The following is an 18,081-nucleotide window of genomic DNA, read 5'->3' as shown; positions in this document are numbered from 1 at the left end:
ATCAACCCATTTAGGATATAACTCCCATGCTGTTTGCTGCACGTTTCTGTTTTGCACAGCAGCAGTGGCATCCCAAATTTGAGCAGATACACTGCACTGTGCTTTGGATCCAAGCATATTCCTTTAAGATAGTAGGGGATCTGGAAAGAATTCCAAATGTGAGCCTTTTAAAAGCTTCTTGGAATAAGAAACCAAATTAATGCATACCCCAGTCAGCTGCAGTTGCATTTTACAGCTCAATGACAGAGGAATCCTAAATAGGTGTTGCGAATAAAACACTTCTTACTTGGGAATCAAAGACTTCCTGTGCTCCCCCTTAAATCATGGAAGCAACAACCTCTTTTAGGTTGTTCACCCACTCTCTGCAAGGAGTTCTCAGGCATGCTGATATGTTCATGAGTGTGTTTGTGGCTGACAGGAATTTGTGTCTAAAGTGGTAAATCAGAGCCTTCTTTCAACCTTTGAGGCCAGGCAAGAAAACTAATTTGAATGCAAGATGGAGAAGAGTGTGCCAGTCACTACTTACCACAGGAGACTCATTGTCACTGATAGTAATGACTTTGGGCTCAGAAGATTCACCTGTGAGATCTATGAATTCTCCACCAGCTGAAGAGATAGAACATTAGAACCAACGTCAGAGATAGCAGAGGAATGCAATGGCTGACTACTGTAGAAAAGGCTGTGGTTGGATTCATTGTGCCCTCAGTCTCTTTTTTTCAGGAATGTGTCCAACATTTCACTCAAGCTTCACCCACCAGAGTCCACAGGGAGTATTGTCAGCCCTGTCCCTCTGAAGGGGCAAAACAACAGGAAGAGCATCTGAGCTCCTCCCAGCTTCTGTTGTATGACAACAGCTTACAGGATGTTCACATCAACTAATGATGTGAACAGAGGGGAATGTTTAGCACACAGGGAAATGAAAACTCAAACCAACACTAGAGGGGATACCAATTTTATGGTACCATGCTGTGGATTGGCTCCTTGAAGGATGGACCACAGCTAATGACAGGTTTTCCGCATCTTTATCCAGCTAGGGAGATCCCAAACTCAGTGTGCCACCCTCCACTGTGGCAGCTGCAGTGACGGCCAGCTCATCAGAACACTCAGTCAGGACTTTGAGCAGCACCTGAGGACCTTTGCTCCACAGCCCCTCTGCACTAGCAGCCAGTGTATCGAGCTCAGTAACACCAAAACAGTTGTCAGAAGGCTTGCTGTTTAGGAATGCCATACCAGGTGCTTCCTCAATCCCAAGCTTTCCCTTCCTCCCCAGTAAAGGGCCTAGAAACTGGCAAAAGCTCATGGCCACATGGTCTTCAGCCCTCCAGAAGCAGTTTCTGTTCTCACCAGGCTCAAAGGCAGGTGCACCACTTTCCTCAAGGTCTATTGGCTCTGTCCACGAAGTCCCACCTGCGCTGGAGGGCAGCAGCCTGCTCCTTTTCCGAGCTGGTCTGGAACCAAGTGCTCCTCCAGGGCGCTTTCGCTGACGCTGACAGGGAACAAAGCCTTAGCATTTTCTGTGGCATGGATATTAACACATCCCTCGGTTTGTGCAACACCAATGGCAGCACACAAGGATACAGAAAACTCCCCTGCAAAGGCTGGAATACACACCAAATGGTCCTATGGGCCATTCCCACCTGAGCACAGCACAGCAGGGAAAAGACATCACCCCTGATCTCCAACAAGCTGCCTCCCCAAGAGTGAGCCTCTCCCAATGGCTTGAGAATGAGGAGACCAGTTCCCAATTCCAGCAGGTTGCTGCTCCCACCGTAAGCATTTCTGCACTACTGCTAACACCCACAGAAATTCAAAACCTTCACTATTCCAGAACGTCAAGTTACGTGAAGTTTTCAAAGGCTTCTGTTCTTCTGCATTTGCTACAAACTCTTGATATGCTTTCTAGAAGTACCCTGGAAAATGTTTCAAGAATCCTGTTTGCATTGAGTAGCAAAGTACTTACTGAGCTCATGGTGTTTTGGGATCAAAAACTACTGTCAAAGTGGGGCAAACACCAGAAAATGAACGTCAGGGATGTGATCAATCCCTTTGGTTCCTTCAGGCAGCCCACTGCAGATTTTTTGGAATGCCAGAAAACTGCTCTTCCAAACCTGTCAGAAAAGTAGAGGGGAGATTATGTATTTGAAATGCCAGCTTTCATGAACACCCCCATGCCCCAAGACTCCCATTCCCGAGTCTCCAGTTCCTGTCCAAAGCCAGAAGGGAAGTCTGTGACTCTGGTGCTTGAGCCCACCTGCAGTCCATCCTCCCACCCTGCAGCCCAGCCCAGCCCCTCAGCATCAGAAGCCTTTCCAAGAACCATCTGCACTCACCTGGACAGTCAGTGCAGAGTTTGGCTCGCAAATGTCCGCAAATCGCTCTCTGTTCCCAGCCGGGATGGAGAAGACAGATGCTCCGCGTCTGCTGCGCAGCAGAGAATCCGTCAACTGGCTCAACAGACTCCGTGCCAACAGAACCTTGGGAGCAAGAGTGCCCCTGGCAACCGGTGGCAACATTCCATGCCCAGCTACGGGTGGCAACATTCCATGCCCAGCTACAGGTGTCCACTGGCCCCACCCGTGGGGGGTTCCAGAGCGCCATGGAGGCACCTCAACCATCACCTGCTGCTGCTGCCACCCACCAGATCAGGCTGTCCAGCCTGGCCTGGAACGTTCCAGGGCATCCACAGCTTCTCTGGGCAGCCTGTTCCAATGTCTCACTGCCCTCACAGCTCTTCCGAACACCTGCTCCCAATCTCCCCCTTCTCATCTCAAACCCTTCCCTTCCCCATCGCTCTCTGCCCCTCTGGGCACGGCAAGGCCGCAGTGAGGCCTCCCCGGACCTGCTCCTCCCCAGGCTGGACAGCCCCGGCTCTGCCAGCCTGGCTGCGGAGCACGGCTGCTCCAGGCCTGCACACATCCATCCCCACGGCCTCCTCCGGCCCTGCTCCACAGGCACATCCTGCTGCTCCTGGGCACAGCTCCACAGGCACATCCTGCTGCTGCTGCTGGGCACAGCTCCACAGGCACATCCTGCTGCTGCTGGGCACAGCTCCACAGGCACATCCTGCTGCTGCTGGGCACAGCCAGGCACAGCTCTCCACAGGCTCATCCTGCTGCTGCTGATGCTGGGCCCTGTTTCACAGGCACATCCTGCTGCTGGGCACAGCTCCACAGGCACATCCTGCTGCTGGGCACAGCTCCACAGGCACATCCTGCTGCTGCTGGGCACAGCTCCACAGGCACATCCTGCTGCTGCTGCTGGGCACAGCCGGGCACAGCTCCACACGTGCAGCCTCAGGCGCAGGGCAGGGACTGAGCTGCACCTCCCGCCACCCTCAGCCTGAGCAACCTGAGCATCACTGGAGCCTTTTTGTGGCTAAAGAAACCCCACCTAACTACACCTCCCCAAAGCAGAAAGAAATTTAAACCCTCCCTTAACCCTCCTCCTCCAGGTTTATTACTCTGTTGCTGTTTTAACTCTTATCAGAGTGTCTTAACATTAACCCTAGTCAATAGCAATTAAAACAAAATCAAGGTTTGTTGGGTTTTTCCCAAACTGTTGAAAAGATCTAAGCATTCTGATCCTTATTTCAAGTCTCTGAAGTCTGGACATTTTCAGATGTTCAACTACTTCTCTACCAGAATTTCCCAACAGGGCTGAGGAGTTTTGCTCTGCTCCCGGGGACAGCACCTTCCTCCTGAGGCCCTGCTCTGCTGTGGAAGGTGGCACAGCAGAAAAAGCAGAATTCCTATTCAGTTTTCCTTCCAGCCACTCTGCCACGGCACCTGTGTTCAGAAGGATGGGCTGGGGCTCCTGAGAGCAGCAGGGAACCCATCTCAGCCCTGCCAGGTGCAGGGCTGCTCCTCAGCCCCTGCTCCCCTTGGGTGCTCTGGGTGTGGGGAGAATGGTGGCAACTGACCCAGCGCTGTGGAGAGCACAAGGATTTGTTCAGCTCATGCTCTGCATGAGGAGGCTCATTTCTTACAAAAGTTTCTCCGTTCTTACAAATCATCCTTTCTGGGTAATTGACAACATGTTGAGTGTTGAAGAACGGGAGGGACGACTTTTCCAGTTTTTGAAAAATCCCAAAGGAGATTTAACACTTCCTATAGAAATGCTAAGACACTAAAGCAATTCCAAAGATACATTTAATATATGAACAATTAGGCACCTGGTATGACTCCCAAAGCACTGGTTATGAGAAACAAACAAAGTAAATATGCTGTCTCTGGTCTGGGTTTTCAAAGCTCAAAAAACCCACTTCTCCTATGCCTACAGATCAGTGAGGAAATTTTCCTTCTGCTGACAGCTATGCACCAAGACTGAAACCAATCCTACAACTCTTCAGTTACTTTTTGCTAATCAGGGCTCCCCTAGATCAATACTTTCTAGAAATTATATATATATTTATACACATTGAAAGCGTTCATTATTATCCATATACCATAATGTTAAAAGAAAATTGCCCCAGCTTATGATGTTGAACCTTACTAACATCTGTTAAAACCTATTGTAAAATCAGGTCAGTGCCATTTCATTGCAGGTTACTAGAGATCAAACTTGCTTTAGCAAAACTGGTTTCCTTAAATGCTCTTTTTACTGAGAATACCTGGCATTCCATGTCACCTAGGAATACAGCTTTTAGAAAGACAATTTAGACAATTTAGAAAGGCATTTCTGCTTAGTGTCATTGCATCCACCAAGGAGCTAAAAGTCTAGCAAAAATGAGAAACAGAAAACATCTGTGTAAAATTTATGGCCATGCTGTAGGTAAATTATTTTATTTGTGTCTGTTGAAGGATTTTCTTTGAGTAATTTGGACAACTCAAGTAGTTTTTCTTGAAAACAAAATTCAAAAGATCACTTTATCGGGCTAATACTAATGTTTTCATTTTTTTATTAAGATCAAGCCACATAAAAATTAGGGGGTACAATGAACCTTGTTTATTATGACTTCTGCCTACATATGGCAATATTAAGACTTCTTGAGATATGACTGAGGAAGCAGATAAATAACACACTAAAGACAAAAATTAAAAACCACAATAAAGGATACATGCCCCCACTGATGACCAACTTTTAACACACAGAGGACCTCAGTTCAATTTGGTCATCTGAGTTTTCTGTATCATGGCACCATGAATTTACTGTTGCATTTTTTACCTGACATCTGCCTTTGCCTCTTTTTATTATTTTTGTGTAAGGGAATAATTTTCTTTCCTCTCTTATGCCCAGTTATTGTATCTCTGGACAATTGCATTTCTCTTCAGTGGAACTTAGGATTATACTGCTGTAATTGAAGGAACTGGAACGACAACACAGTTGTACTGCCAACAGCTCAAAGTCAGTAACCAACTACACGCATTCAAAAACACCTTCCTTCAAAAGCCTCCAGATTCTAAGTCTAATGAAACCTTACAACACTCAAGGCAGCAGTTTGTTAATGTACCAGTTATTCTCAAAGAACCTTGCTTTCTTTGGATGTATGCACAACTGCTACTCTTTCTATCCTCTGAGCAATGAAATCATGACATTTTCACCAAAGTGAGCACCAGAGTCTGCCCTGAGAAATGGAATCCCTCTCACCCCAAGCAGGCCCTGTTTCTTTTTCCCCGTACAACACACGCTGGTCACAAGAACTACAAAGCCTGTGGCTTTAGCACATTGCCCCCAAATCAATGACTAGAGGGAGAGGAAAAGAACGAGCTTCTGACTGCTCCAACCAAGAGCCTTATTTCCACCTGTTAGACAACATCTCTGCCTATCAGCACAGTCCAACAGAGAAGAGCAGACAGACAATATTTCAACTATTCAAAACTTTATTTAAATTGAATTCAGAAAAAAATGAAACTATGTACAGGAAGAACTATATAGACAAAGAAACAAGTCTCTCCACTGCCTATTGTCCAAGATCCATCTGAGTGTGTCCTGAGAAGCAGAAGCACTCATATATAAATGGGAATATACAGATCTGGAGTAAGTTCCACCCTGCAGGTTGGGCACCTGTGAGTAGTCTCCAGGGCAATAGGGAGGCATCTACTGCAGAAGACATGGCCACACAGGGTCACCACAAGCTGTTGTCCATGTTGTAGAATCTGGAGGAAAGAAAATCACAACATGTATTGGGAGGAAAGAATTTGATTTTGCTGCTCTATTGCCACCAGAGGCTCTATTTAGAGCATCTGGAATCAGTTGGAATAATGAATGAGGGACCCACAGATGTGCCAGTGCCATTTTGGCAAAGGCTTCTCCCTCAACATTCACCATCAAGAAGTGACTTGTGGAGCTTCACAGCAAGGGCTGTGCCTCCAGCCAGCTGCCCACAGCATCCCACATCATCCAGCTGACTTGTGCAGCTCCCCTTCTGCCTTTCTCCTCCCACAAAGCAGAAAGGACACCAACAGCTGGATCCTTACCTCGGAGTAAAATTCCATGCAAATTGGACACCTAATGACAACTCCTTGCTGTGCACTGGAAGAAACAGAACTAGAAAGAACATGCAGCTGGTAAGATCACCACGCTTCAATGCTTATTGATACATAAAATCTCATGTAATCATGCAACTGCACTGACTAGCTATGACACATTTCCTCTAAGAACCCTGCTGCCTTTAAGTCTCTGTGTGCTGCATTTAATGAGGATTTGGGGCCTCCCTGCTTTGAGGGAAAGGGTGTCCTGCTTTTCACCAGGAGAAAGGTGCAGGCAGGCACCCTGCTCTGGGATTTGAAGTAACAGCAGTCTCTAGCACTGGCCAGTTGCTGTGTGGCAGCTTTGACTTCCAGCAGGTCACCAGTAAGAGCTTTGTGACTACAGCATCCAGCTGTCCTCTGGGAATGCTTCACCCCAGAATATTCATTCCAGGATCCAGTTCTAAATTACAGAGTAACAGCTCTGGCAACATCCTGCCCTGGGAAGGAGCCTTTGGTCAATTTTAAATGCTGCAGCACTGAGCTCTTTCAGCCTTACCTAAACAGAGCAGCTACACTCAGCAACTGAGAAGCTTGAGACTGAAGGAACAAAACATTCCTTTTTCATATTAACCAGGTGGTGGCATTTGTTCACCAACAGACTTAACAACCAAAACTTAAACATCTACAAATTCATTGGCAAAATGCATTATGGTTTAGAATAGTAGAAGCCCTTTAGGTGGCATTTTTAAGGCCTGACACCTGAAAGTTCCATACTGAAGTTCTCTCCTATATTGCCTTTCCAGAAGGCTCAAAGCACACCAGTAATATTAAAACCTCTGTCTTTCCCCCCACCCCAAAAAAACACTTTAGAAAAGCTTATACCATAATTCTCATGTTCTTTGTCTTCCCTAGTGACACAGGCACCTGGTTTAATCAGTCTAATGACTTGCATCTTTCTTATCCTGATGGAGTGCTCCTACAGCAGGGCTTTCCTGTTTCTCTGCAGCTTGGGGATTTTACTGTGCAGGATTTTACCCAACCTGAACTGCAAGATCTCCACCACAGAAGCAAACAAATCAGGGCATATGACACCCAGCACTGGCCATAAAAGCATGACCTCCACAGCTGCCTCTGTGCAAGTCTACCTTGGGAAGAAGGGCTCCAGCTCCAGGAGAAAGGCAACCAGCTGGCACCATTCCAGCAGGGAATTTCTACTGGAATTTGCCCAGCTGCTGCCTGCCAGTTCCATGATGCCAAGCCCACGTGATAACATTTCATTTCCACATCTAACATCACTACCAGAGCTTGTCAGGAAAAGCAAATGCAATAGTGAGCCATGGCCTGTGACCAATCCCCCCCCTTCCTTGCCATACCCCCACCCTCATCTCTAAGGCTCTGTGCAAAGTTGTACATCTGCTCTGGGCTGCCTTTTTCTCCCAAAATGCAAACGGTATCATTTGATCGTCATGCAACATGGGAGAAAGAGGGAAATAAGTAGAGTATGGGAAGGCCTCAAAGATAAACCAGGCATACTTGTAGAACTTAGTCCTACACAGAGAGGCACAGAACTCTGTGTTTGGCAGGGCATGAGCCATACATACTCTGAATGTGCAGTGTCCTCCTCTGCTGCTCCCTGTTCTGCAGGGGCTGGGTCAGCCACAGGTGCATCATGAGCTCCTGTTCCATTACCGGAGCCATCCACCTGCTCCTGGCTGTTCAGTGTAACATTTCTGCTTTCCTGTCCATACACTGTAATTTAATTTTCAGAAATTAGATCTCTTATTCTCTCTCTCCCTGGAGCTACCCTTGAAATGAGTTATATAAATAGTCAGCAATGCTTCCTATTTGAAATGGACTCTATTCAGCTGGTTTAAAAACAAGCATAAACAAGCTACTTTCCCAAATTCTAAGAGTGGACCCTTCCACACATTGTGGCTCCTCTGCTACAAAACAACACAAAATTTTTGCTCTGTTCAGCCTACACACAGCTAAAAAAGGTGACCTGAGATTCTCAAAGACAGTCCATGGAAACTAAAAATTACTTGAAGCAGTATGCCCTTAGAAAATTGTCATTATCTTCCTCCTTAATTAAGCTAATTTAAGAATGGAGTTATATGTGATGCAAAATGCAGAATATGTAAAAGATTTCTTAAGGAAGGATGCCGCTTGTATTCATGTTTGATCTTTATGTATGTTCAAGCCAAATCAACTGGGAGATATGGTCCATTAAATAGACAACAACTCACAAACAAGATCTAAGTGATGCCCATGGGGCAGAAAAACAAATTCCTTGTTGGTAGAATTGCCTTGTTAAGGTTCAGGGCTTGACATGCTTCAAGGAGCTCAGACCCAGGGAAGGCTTAACAAAGTTTGGGGAGAAGGATGCCCACTGAGAGTGGACACAAAGAATGCAAAGAATGCAGAATTGAGGGGCCCCATGGAAATCTGGAACAACTCCCAGGATAAGGAACTAAGAAACCCAACTGTCCTGAAATCAGCTCTGACTGGTAAAAAGTAATTCCTGCAGGGGGAGATTGCGACCACCGACTCGTGGAGCGGCAACTCAAGAACCTCCCCAGCCCAAAAGAAGAGGCAGACTGAGCAATGCACTCAGTGGACTAATTACAGTGAGAAGAGAGACAATCACTAACCAAAAGAAGACAAAATACTGGCTAAGAAGATAACCATGTCACTTGCAACCACTTAATGCTAATTTCTTTCTTGGTTTAAATTTATAAATAATAGAAGTTCTTTTGGAAGTGGGTGTGTCTGATTTGTGAAATACCACTGAGCACCCAGACTGGTGAAACACTGAAACCAGCAACCAATGTCTCTCTCAAGTGGCTCATCATTTACCTGTTGCACCCCAGTAACAAATCCAATTTTTGTGGACCACACATTGACCAAGTTACTGGGAGAACCATTTCTAATGGCCTGGTCTGTAACAGCCAAAGGGTCAAGAACTGCTGTTTGCTCCTTAACTCTCAGAAACCCCAGGCAACGATGACCTCTGCAACTCCAGGGTCCATGTCACACTAACCAATCGCTAATCAATTAAAATTGCAGGAGGCATTACCACATTAAAGTTCCTTCAGCATAAGTGTTCAGCTACCACTTTTCTTGCAGGGATTTCCCACTGGGACTGACAGAGGCCATCACACACACATCGCATCCATTCTCTAAGACACTGGCCAGAGGCTTTAGCCCTGTGCTTTGCCTTTTGCTGAAAAGAAGTTTCAATCCCTGCTGCTCGACTTTCTTGGAAAAGAACAACAAAAATAACTATCACATTTTAGATAAAAGTCCATTACCAACTGTAAAACATCACCTCACCTTCAGGAAACTTCAATCGATGCACATGGGAAGGGAGAGAAAAGGAAGATACAATTAGATTTGGTGATCCCCCCTGGTGCTGCCCTCAAACCTCAGCTCAGAAAGCAGCTACAGCAGGGGAGTTGGGGAAGGGTAGGGTATCACCCTCCATGTTTGGTTAAGAGCATTCAAAGCAGTAGCACAAAGAGCTGCTGCCCTGAATAACAAAGAAGTGGGTGCTGCTGATTCTGCTCTCATTGCCGCAACAGGGTAGAAATAGAGGCAGCTTAGGAACCCCCTGAACACCCTCCTCCCTGGTCCCCTGTTCCTGTTCCCTATTTAGATTTGACCTGGAGCTGTTTCTTTCCCTTGTTCTCCCCAAAACTGGCAAATTCTGCTATGAGAACCTTAACACTTCATGTTAGCTGTACAGCTGCTGAAGAAAGGAAGCCACAACAGAAATTTGGGAGTAAAGAATTCCAGTTTGCTGCTCTATTGGCACCCAGGAAACTGGACTTGGAGTATGTGCAATATGTCACTCAACGCTAGAACTACAAAGGACACACAGATCTGCCAGTGTCATCCTGGAAGGGGCTTCTCTCTCTATGGATACCACCAAGGAGGAGCTTGGAGGGATGGGCAAGTTGGAGCTTCCCAGCAAGGGCTGTGCTTCCAGCCTGCTGCCCGTAGCATCCCACCTCAAACATCTGAGTTGTGCAGTTCCCCTTTAGCCCCTTTCCCTCCCACAAACCAGAAATTACAACAATATGTGGATCCTCACCTCTGCATTGTCATCCTCCCAATTTGGAGGACTAACCAAACTTCTTAGTGGTTCACTAGAGGGAACAGAACCAGAAAAACATGCAGCTGGTCAATTTCACAGAGCACAAAGGGCTACCAACAGAACATATAATTGAAGAAATTTAAATAACCCCTTGTTCTGATTTAGCAACATCCCAGCCCAGAAACACAATCAAGTGCAAGAGCTTTTATGTACTGCAAGCATTTCAGTGTTTCACAATCCATAATGTAAGAAACATTTAATAATGACTTCCTGACAGAGAGGAAATGTTTCTCCTGGATTTTACTGGTTTTAAGTTGGTTTGGTTTTCGGGGTTTTTTTGGTTTGGTTTTTTTGTTTGTTTGTTTGGTTTTGTTTTGGTGTTTTTTTGTTGTTGTTGTTTTTGTTGTTGTTACTTCTGTTCCAGACTATGTTTCAAGTCAGAATTCTCCAAACAGAATCAAGTAGAACCCAAAAGATTGGCAGGAACCTCCATCTACCGTACATCAGAAATTACACTTTGGAGAGACTCTATATCTGTCACGTACAATTCAATATCTCGTGGTTCCTGTTGGAGGTTGCTTGCCAGTGAATTCTCTGTTGACCTGGAACAAAGTGAGTACTGCTGGCTCCTTTCCCAGTCCTGCAGTGGGGTAAAAATGTAGACAGAGTAGGAATCGCTTGAAGCCACTCCATCCTGCCTCCCTGTTTATGTTTCCTGAGTAGATTTGGGCTAGAACCTTTTCTTTCCCTTGCTAGCCCTAAACACTTCATGTTGGATGAACCGCTGCTGAGAAACAGAAACGGCAACCACAGAAATTTGGGGCAAAAAGGTTTGCTGCTCTATTGGCACCAGCAAATTGGATTTGGGGTATCTGCAGTCTGTCAGTCAATACTAGAACTACAAGGAACACACAGATCTGCCAGTGCTATCCTGACAAAGGCTTCTCCCTCTATGGACACCACCAAGAAAGGACTTGGAGGGATGGGCAAATTGGAGCTTCCCAGCAAGGGCTGGACTTCCAGTCAGCTGCCCGTGGCATCCCACCTAGGACAACTGAGTTGTGCAGCTCCCCCTCTGTCTCCTCCCCCCCACAAAGCAGAAAGGACAAGAACATGTGATAAGAACATGATGCTTACATCTGTAATGGCATCCTGCCGTGTCGGGGGACTCTCAAAACGGTCTGGCCATTCATCAGAGTTAATAGAACTAGAAGAACATGCAGCTGTCAATTTCGCAGTGCAAAGAGGGCTTCCAAGACATTGCAAAAATAGAAACAACCCCTTATTCTGATTAAGCAACATCCCAGCTCAGAAACACGGTCAGTGCAAGAGCTTTTATGTACTGCAAGCCTTTCAGTGCAAACCGTAATGTAAGAAACATTCAACAATGATTTCCTGAATGGAGAAGAAAGGTTTCTCCAGGATTTTGCTTTGTTTGTAGGGGTTTTTTTTCCAATACTTCCCTTCCTGACAGGCCACTATGGTTCAAATCAGATTCCATTACACAGAGTCAAGCAGAATCCAATAGTTTGGCAAAAAACCTGCATCTACCATATATCAGAAATTACACTTTGGAGAGACTCTTCATCAGTCACATACTCATTGTTAGCTCTTGGTTCCTCTTCAATGTCTGTCACCCGTATCTCAGCTGAATTTTCTGCTTCTCTGGAGCCAAGTGGGTACTGCTGGCTCTGCTCCCTGTCCTGCACCTGAGAGTTGTCACTCTCCCTCATCCGAGGACTAGCTGGGCCTGCTGGCCGTGCACTAGAGGGAACCAAAAAGAGCGTGCAGCCATTTGAACGCAGAACCAATAATTTCACTGCAGACAAAGAGTTGCCAACATGTAACACCTATTCAGATTTAGCAACATCCCAGCCCAGCTCCACAGCTGTTCCCCGAGCTGCTATGTGCTGCAAGCATTTCAGCATATATCAAGTCGTACTGTTACAAATATTCAACCATGACTTCATGAAAAGAAAAGAAAGGTTTCAGCTGGATTTTGCTATGTGTTTTTTTGGACTCTTTTACTTACTTCTCTGCACTGTATTCCAGGTCTGAAGGTTCTGCACAGACTTCAACAGAACCCAGAAGCTTGGCAAAAACCTGTTCCTACCTTGCATCACAAATTAGACTTCAGAGAGACATTTTACTCTCACATACCCATCACTATCTCTTGGCTCCTCTTCGTCACGAGTTGCCACTGGACTAGGGGAATTCTCTGCTGATCTGGAAAGACGTGAGTGCTGCTGGTTCTGCTCCCTGTCCTGCAGGGGTTAAAAATGAAGACAGGGTAGGAAACACTCAAAACAACTCTAACCTACTTCCCTGTATCAGTTCCCTGATTGGATTTGGGCTAGAAGCTTTTCTTTCCCTTGTTAGCTCCAAAAAGGGCAACTTCTGCAGTCATAGCCCTAAACACTTCATGTTGGATGAATAGCTGCTGAAAAAAGGAAACCACAACAGGCACTGGGAGTAAAGAATTCCAGTTTGCTGGAATTTTTTGTTGGCTCCAGGCAAACTGGACTTGGAGTATGTGCACTATGTCACTCAACGCTAGAACTACAAAGGACACACAGATCTGCCAGTGCCATCCTGGAAAGAGCTTCTCCCTCTATGGACACCACCCAGGAGGGACTTGGAGGGATGGGCAAGTTGGAGCTTCCCAGCAAGGGCTGTGCTTCCAGCCTGCTGCCCGTGGCATCCCGCCTCAAACATCTGAGTTGTGCAGCTCCCCTTTTGTCCCTCCCCCTCCCACAAACCAGAAAGGACAAGAACATGTGGATCCTCACCGCTGAGTCCTCATCTGACCAAAATGGACGTTCAAAATTAAATCGCAGCCAATCACTAGAGAGAGCAGAACCAGAAGATCATGCAGCCATTTATTTCTTTGGGCACCAAAGGCTACCAACGCAGAAAACTTTGGTACCTAAAACATCTCCTATTCTGATTAAGCAACATCCCAGCCCAGAAAAACAATCATTCCATGAATTTTTATGAACAGCAAGCATTTCAGTGTGACCAGCCATTCTCTTACATTCAGTGTTAGATAGACAGCTTCTAAGAAGCTAAGGCTTCACAAACAGAGAAGAAAGGCTTCTGCTGGATTCTGCTGGGTTTATTTTAATTCTCTTCCAGGCAGGCCACTATATTCCAGGTCTCAAGTACTTGCACAGAGCTAGGCAGAACCCAAAAGCTTGGCAGAAACCTCCTTCAGCCACTTATCTGACATTAGACACTTTGCTAGACACTTTCTCTCACACATACTCATCATCTTCTGTTGGTTCCTCTTCATCATTCCTTGCCAGTGGCTCAACAGAATCCTCTGATGCTCTGGAAAGATGTGGCTGCTGCTCGCTCTGCTCCCTGTCCTGAAATGGGGTAGAAACGGAGGCACTTAGGAATCACCTGAACACTCTACTTCCTGCTTCCCTTTTTCAGTTCCCTAATTGGATTTGGGCTGGAGCCATTTCTTCCTCTCTTTCTCCTCCAAACTGGCAATTTCACCTGTGATAGCCTGAACACTACTTATCATGTGAACAGCTACTGAAGAGAAAAAGCCCCATACCCAAACCTGCTCTTGTGTTTGGTGCACGTGGAGCTGGGTCATGAAAAGCATGTTGTAAAATTTGAGGCCTTTTCTTTGCAAAGGTTCAGGATCAACCCATTTAGGATATAACTCCCATGCTGTTTGCTGCACGTTTCTGTTTTGCACAGCAGCAGTGGCATCCCAAATTTGAGCAGATACACTGCACTGTGCTTTGGATCCAAGCATATTCCTTTAAGATAGTAGGGGATCTGGAAAGAATTCCAAATGTGAGCCTTTTAAAAGCTTCTTGGAATAAGAAACCAAATTAATGCACACCCCAGTCAGCTGCAGTTGCATTTTACAGCTCAATGACAGAGGAATCCTAAATAGGTGTTGCGAATAAAACACTTCTTACTTGGGAATCAAAGACTTCCTGTGCTCCCCCTTAAATCATGGAAGCAACAACCTCTTTTAGGTTGTTCACCCACTCTCTGCAAGGAGTTCTCAGGCATGCTGATATGTTCATGAGTGTGTTTGTGGCTGACAGGAATTTGTGTCTAAAGTGGTAAATCAGAGCCTTCTTTCAACCTTTGAGGCCAGGCAAGAAAACTAATTTGAATGCAAGATGGAGAAGAGTGTGCCAGTCACTACTTACCACAGGAGACTCATTGTCACTGATAGTAATGACTTTGGGCTCAGAAGATTCACCTGTGAGATCTATGAATTCTCCACCAGCTGAAGAGATAGAACATTAGAACCAACGTCAGAGATAGCAGAGGAATGCAATGGCTGACTACTGTAGAAAAGGCTGTGGTTGGATTCATTGTGCCCTCAGTCTCTTTTTTTCAGGAATGTGTCCAACATTTCACTCAAGCTTCACCCACCAGAGTCCACAGGGAGTATTGTCAGCCCTGTCCCTCTGAAGGGGCAAAACAACAGGAAGAGCATCTGAGCTCCTCAGAACTTCTGTTGCATGACAACAGCTTACAGGATGTTCACATCAACTAATGATGTGAACAGAGGGGAATGTTTAGCACACAGGGAAATGAAAACTCAAACCAACACTAGAGGGGATACCAATTTTATGGTACCATGCTGTGGATTGGCTCCTTGAAGGATGGGCCACAGCTAATGACAGGTTTTCCGCATCTTTATCCAGCTAGGGAGATCCCAAACTCAGTGTGCCACCCTCCACTGTGGCAGCTGCAGTGACGGCCAGCTCATCAGAACACTCAGTCAGGACTTTGAGCAGCACCTGAGGACCTTTGCTCCACAGCCCCTCTGCACTAGCAGCCAGTGTATCGAGCTCAGTAACACCAAAACAGCTGTCAGAAGGCTTGCTGTTTAGGAATGCCATACCAGGTGCTTCCTCAATCCCAAGCTTTCCCTTCCTCCCCAGTAAAGGGCCTAGAAACTGGCAAAAGCTCATGGCCACATGGTCTTCAGCCCTCCAGAAGCAGTTTCTGTTCTCACCAGGCTCAAAGGCAGGTGCACCACTTTCCTCAAGGTCTATTGGCTCTGTCCACAAAGTCCCACCTGCGCTGGAGGGCAGCAGCCTGCTCCGTTTCTGAGCTGGTCTGGAACCAAGTGCTCCTCCAGGGCGCTTTCGCTGACGCTGACAGGGAACAAAGCCTTAGCATTTTCTGTGGCATGGATATTAACACATCCCTCGGTTTGTGCAACACCAATGGCAGCACACAAGGATACAGAAAACTCCCCTGCAAAGGCTGGAATACACACCAAATGGTCCTATGGGCCATTCCCACCTGAGCACAGCACAGCAGGGAAAAGACATCACCCCTGATCTCCAACAAGCCGCCTCCCCAAGAGCGAGCCTCTCCCAATGGCTTGAGAATGAGGAGACCAGTTCCCAATTCCAGCAGGTTGCTGCTCCCACCGTAAGCATTTCTGCACTACTGCTAACACCCACAGAAATTCAAAACCTTCACTATTCCAGAACGTCAAGTTACGTGAAGTTTTCAAAGGCTTCTGTTCTTCTGCATTTGCTACAAACTCTTTATATGCTTTCTAGAAGTACCCTGGAAAATGTTTCAAGAATCCTGTTTGCATTGAGTAGCAAAGTACTTACTGAGCTCATGGTGTTTTGTGATCAAAAACTACAATCAAAGTGGGGCAAACACCAGAAAATGAACATCAGGGATGTGATCAATCCCTTTGGTTCCTTCAGGCAGCCCACTGCAGATTTTTTGGAATGCCAGAAAACTGCTCTTCCAAACCTGTCAGAAAAGTAGAGGGGAGATTATGTATTTGAAATGCCAGCTTTCATGAACACCCCCATGCCCCAAGACTCCCATTCCCGAGTCTCCAGTTCCTGTCCAAAGCCAGAAGGGAAGTCTGTGACTCTGGTGCTTGAGCCCACCTGCAGTCCATCCTCCCACCCTGCAGCCCAGCCCAGCCCCGCAGCATCAGAAGCCTTTCCAAGAACCATCTGCACTCACCTGGACAGTCAGTGCAGAGTTTGGCTCGCAAATGTCCGCAAATCGCTCTCTGTTCCCAGCCGGGATGGAGAAGACAGATGCTCCGCGTCTGCTGCGCAGCAGAGAATCCGTCAACTGGCTCAACAGACTCCGTGCCAACAGAACCTTGGGAGCAAGAGTGCCCCTGGCAACCGGTGGCAACATTCCATGCCCAGCTACGGGTGGCAACATTCCATGCCCAGCTACGGGTGTCCACTGGCCCCACCCGTGGGGGGTTCCAGAGCGCCATGGAGGCACCTCAACCATCACCTGCTGCTGCTGCCACCCACCAGATCAGGCTGTCCAGCCTGGCCTGGAACGTTCCAGGGCATCCACAGCTTCTCTGGGCAGCCTGTTCCAATGTCTCACTGCCCTCACAGCTCTTCCGAACACCTGCTCCCAATCTCCCCCTTCTCATCTCAAACCCTTCCCTTCCCCATCGCTCTCTGCCCCTCTGGGCACGGCAAGGCCGCAGTGAGGCCTCCCCGGACCTGCTCCTCCCCAGGCTGGACAGCCCCGGCTCTGCCAGCCTGGCTGCGGAGCACGGCTGCTCCAGGCCTGCACACATCCATCCCCACGGCCTCCTCCGGCCCTGCTCCACAGGCACATCCTGCTGCTCCTGGGCACAGCTCCACAGGCACATCCTGCTGCTGCTGCTGGGCACAGCTCCACAGGCACATCCTGCTGCTGCTGGGCACAGCTCCACAGGCACATCCTGCTGCTGCTGGGCACAGCTCACAGGCACATCCTGCTGCTGCTGCTGGGCATGGCTGGGCACAGCTCCACAGGCACATCCTGCTGCTGCTGGGCACAGCTCCACAGGCACATCCTGCTGCTGCTGATGCTGGGCACAGTTTCACAGGCACATCCTGCTGCTGGGCACAGCTCCACAGGCACATCCTGCTGCTCCTGGGCACAGCTCCACAGGCTCATCCTGCTGCTGCTGCTGGGCACAGCCGGGCACAGCTCCACACGTGCAGCCTCAGGCGCAGGGCAGGGACTGAGCTGCACCTCCCACCACCCTCAGCCTGAGCAACCTGAGCATCACTGGAGCCTTTTTGTGGCTAAAGAAACCCCACCTAACTACACCTCCCCAAAGCAGAAAGAAATTTAAACCCTCCCTTAACCCTCCTCCTCCAGGTTTATTACTCTGTTGCTGTTTTAACTCTTATCAGAGTGTCTTAACATTAACCCTAGTCAATAGCAATTAAAACAAAATCAAGGTTTGTTGGGTTTTTCCCAAACTGTTGAAAAGATCTAAGCATTCTGATCCTTATTTCAAGTCTCTGAAGTCTGGACATTTTCAGATGTTCAACTACTTCTCTACCAGAATTTCCCAACAGGGCTGAGGAGTTTTGCTCTGCTCCCGGGGACAGCACCTTCCTCCTGAGGCCCTGCTCTGCTGTGGAAGGTGGCACAGCAGAAAAAGCAGAATTCCTATTCAGTTTTCCTTCCAGCCACTCTGCCACGGCACCTGTGTTCAGAAGGATGGGCTGGGGCTCCTGAGAGCAGCAGGGAACCCATCTCAGCCCTGCCAGGTGCAGGGCTGCTCCTCAGCCCCTGCTCCCCTTG

General features: G+C 47.4%; 1 long non-coding RNA gene across 1 annotated transcript; it reads right to left on the bottom strand.

Annotated features, from left to right (window-relative positions):
• Window positions 1–5,801: 5,801 nt before the first annotated feature.
• On the bottom strand, window positions 5,802–9,844 carry LOC132326271 (uncharacterized). The gene is made up of 2 exons (XR_009486199.1): window positions 6,417–9,844; window positions 5,802–6,095 (listed from the first exon to the last, which is right to left on the bottom strand). It is a non-coding gene; the product is annotated as an uncharacterized LOC132326271 (long non-coding RNA).
• Window positions 9,845–18,081: the final 8,237 nt, after the last annotated feature.

Source organism: Haemorhous mexicanus, chromosome 4, assembly GCF_027477595.1.
Source record: "Haemorhous mexicanus isolate bHaeMex1 chromosome 4, bHaeMex1.pri, whole genome shotgun sequence".
Classification (NCBI taxonomy): Eukaryota; Metazoa; Chordata; class Aves; order Passeriformes; family Fringillidae; genus Haemorhous; species Haemorhous mexicanus.
This window is presented reverse-complemented; position numbering and strand designations above follow the sequence as displayed.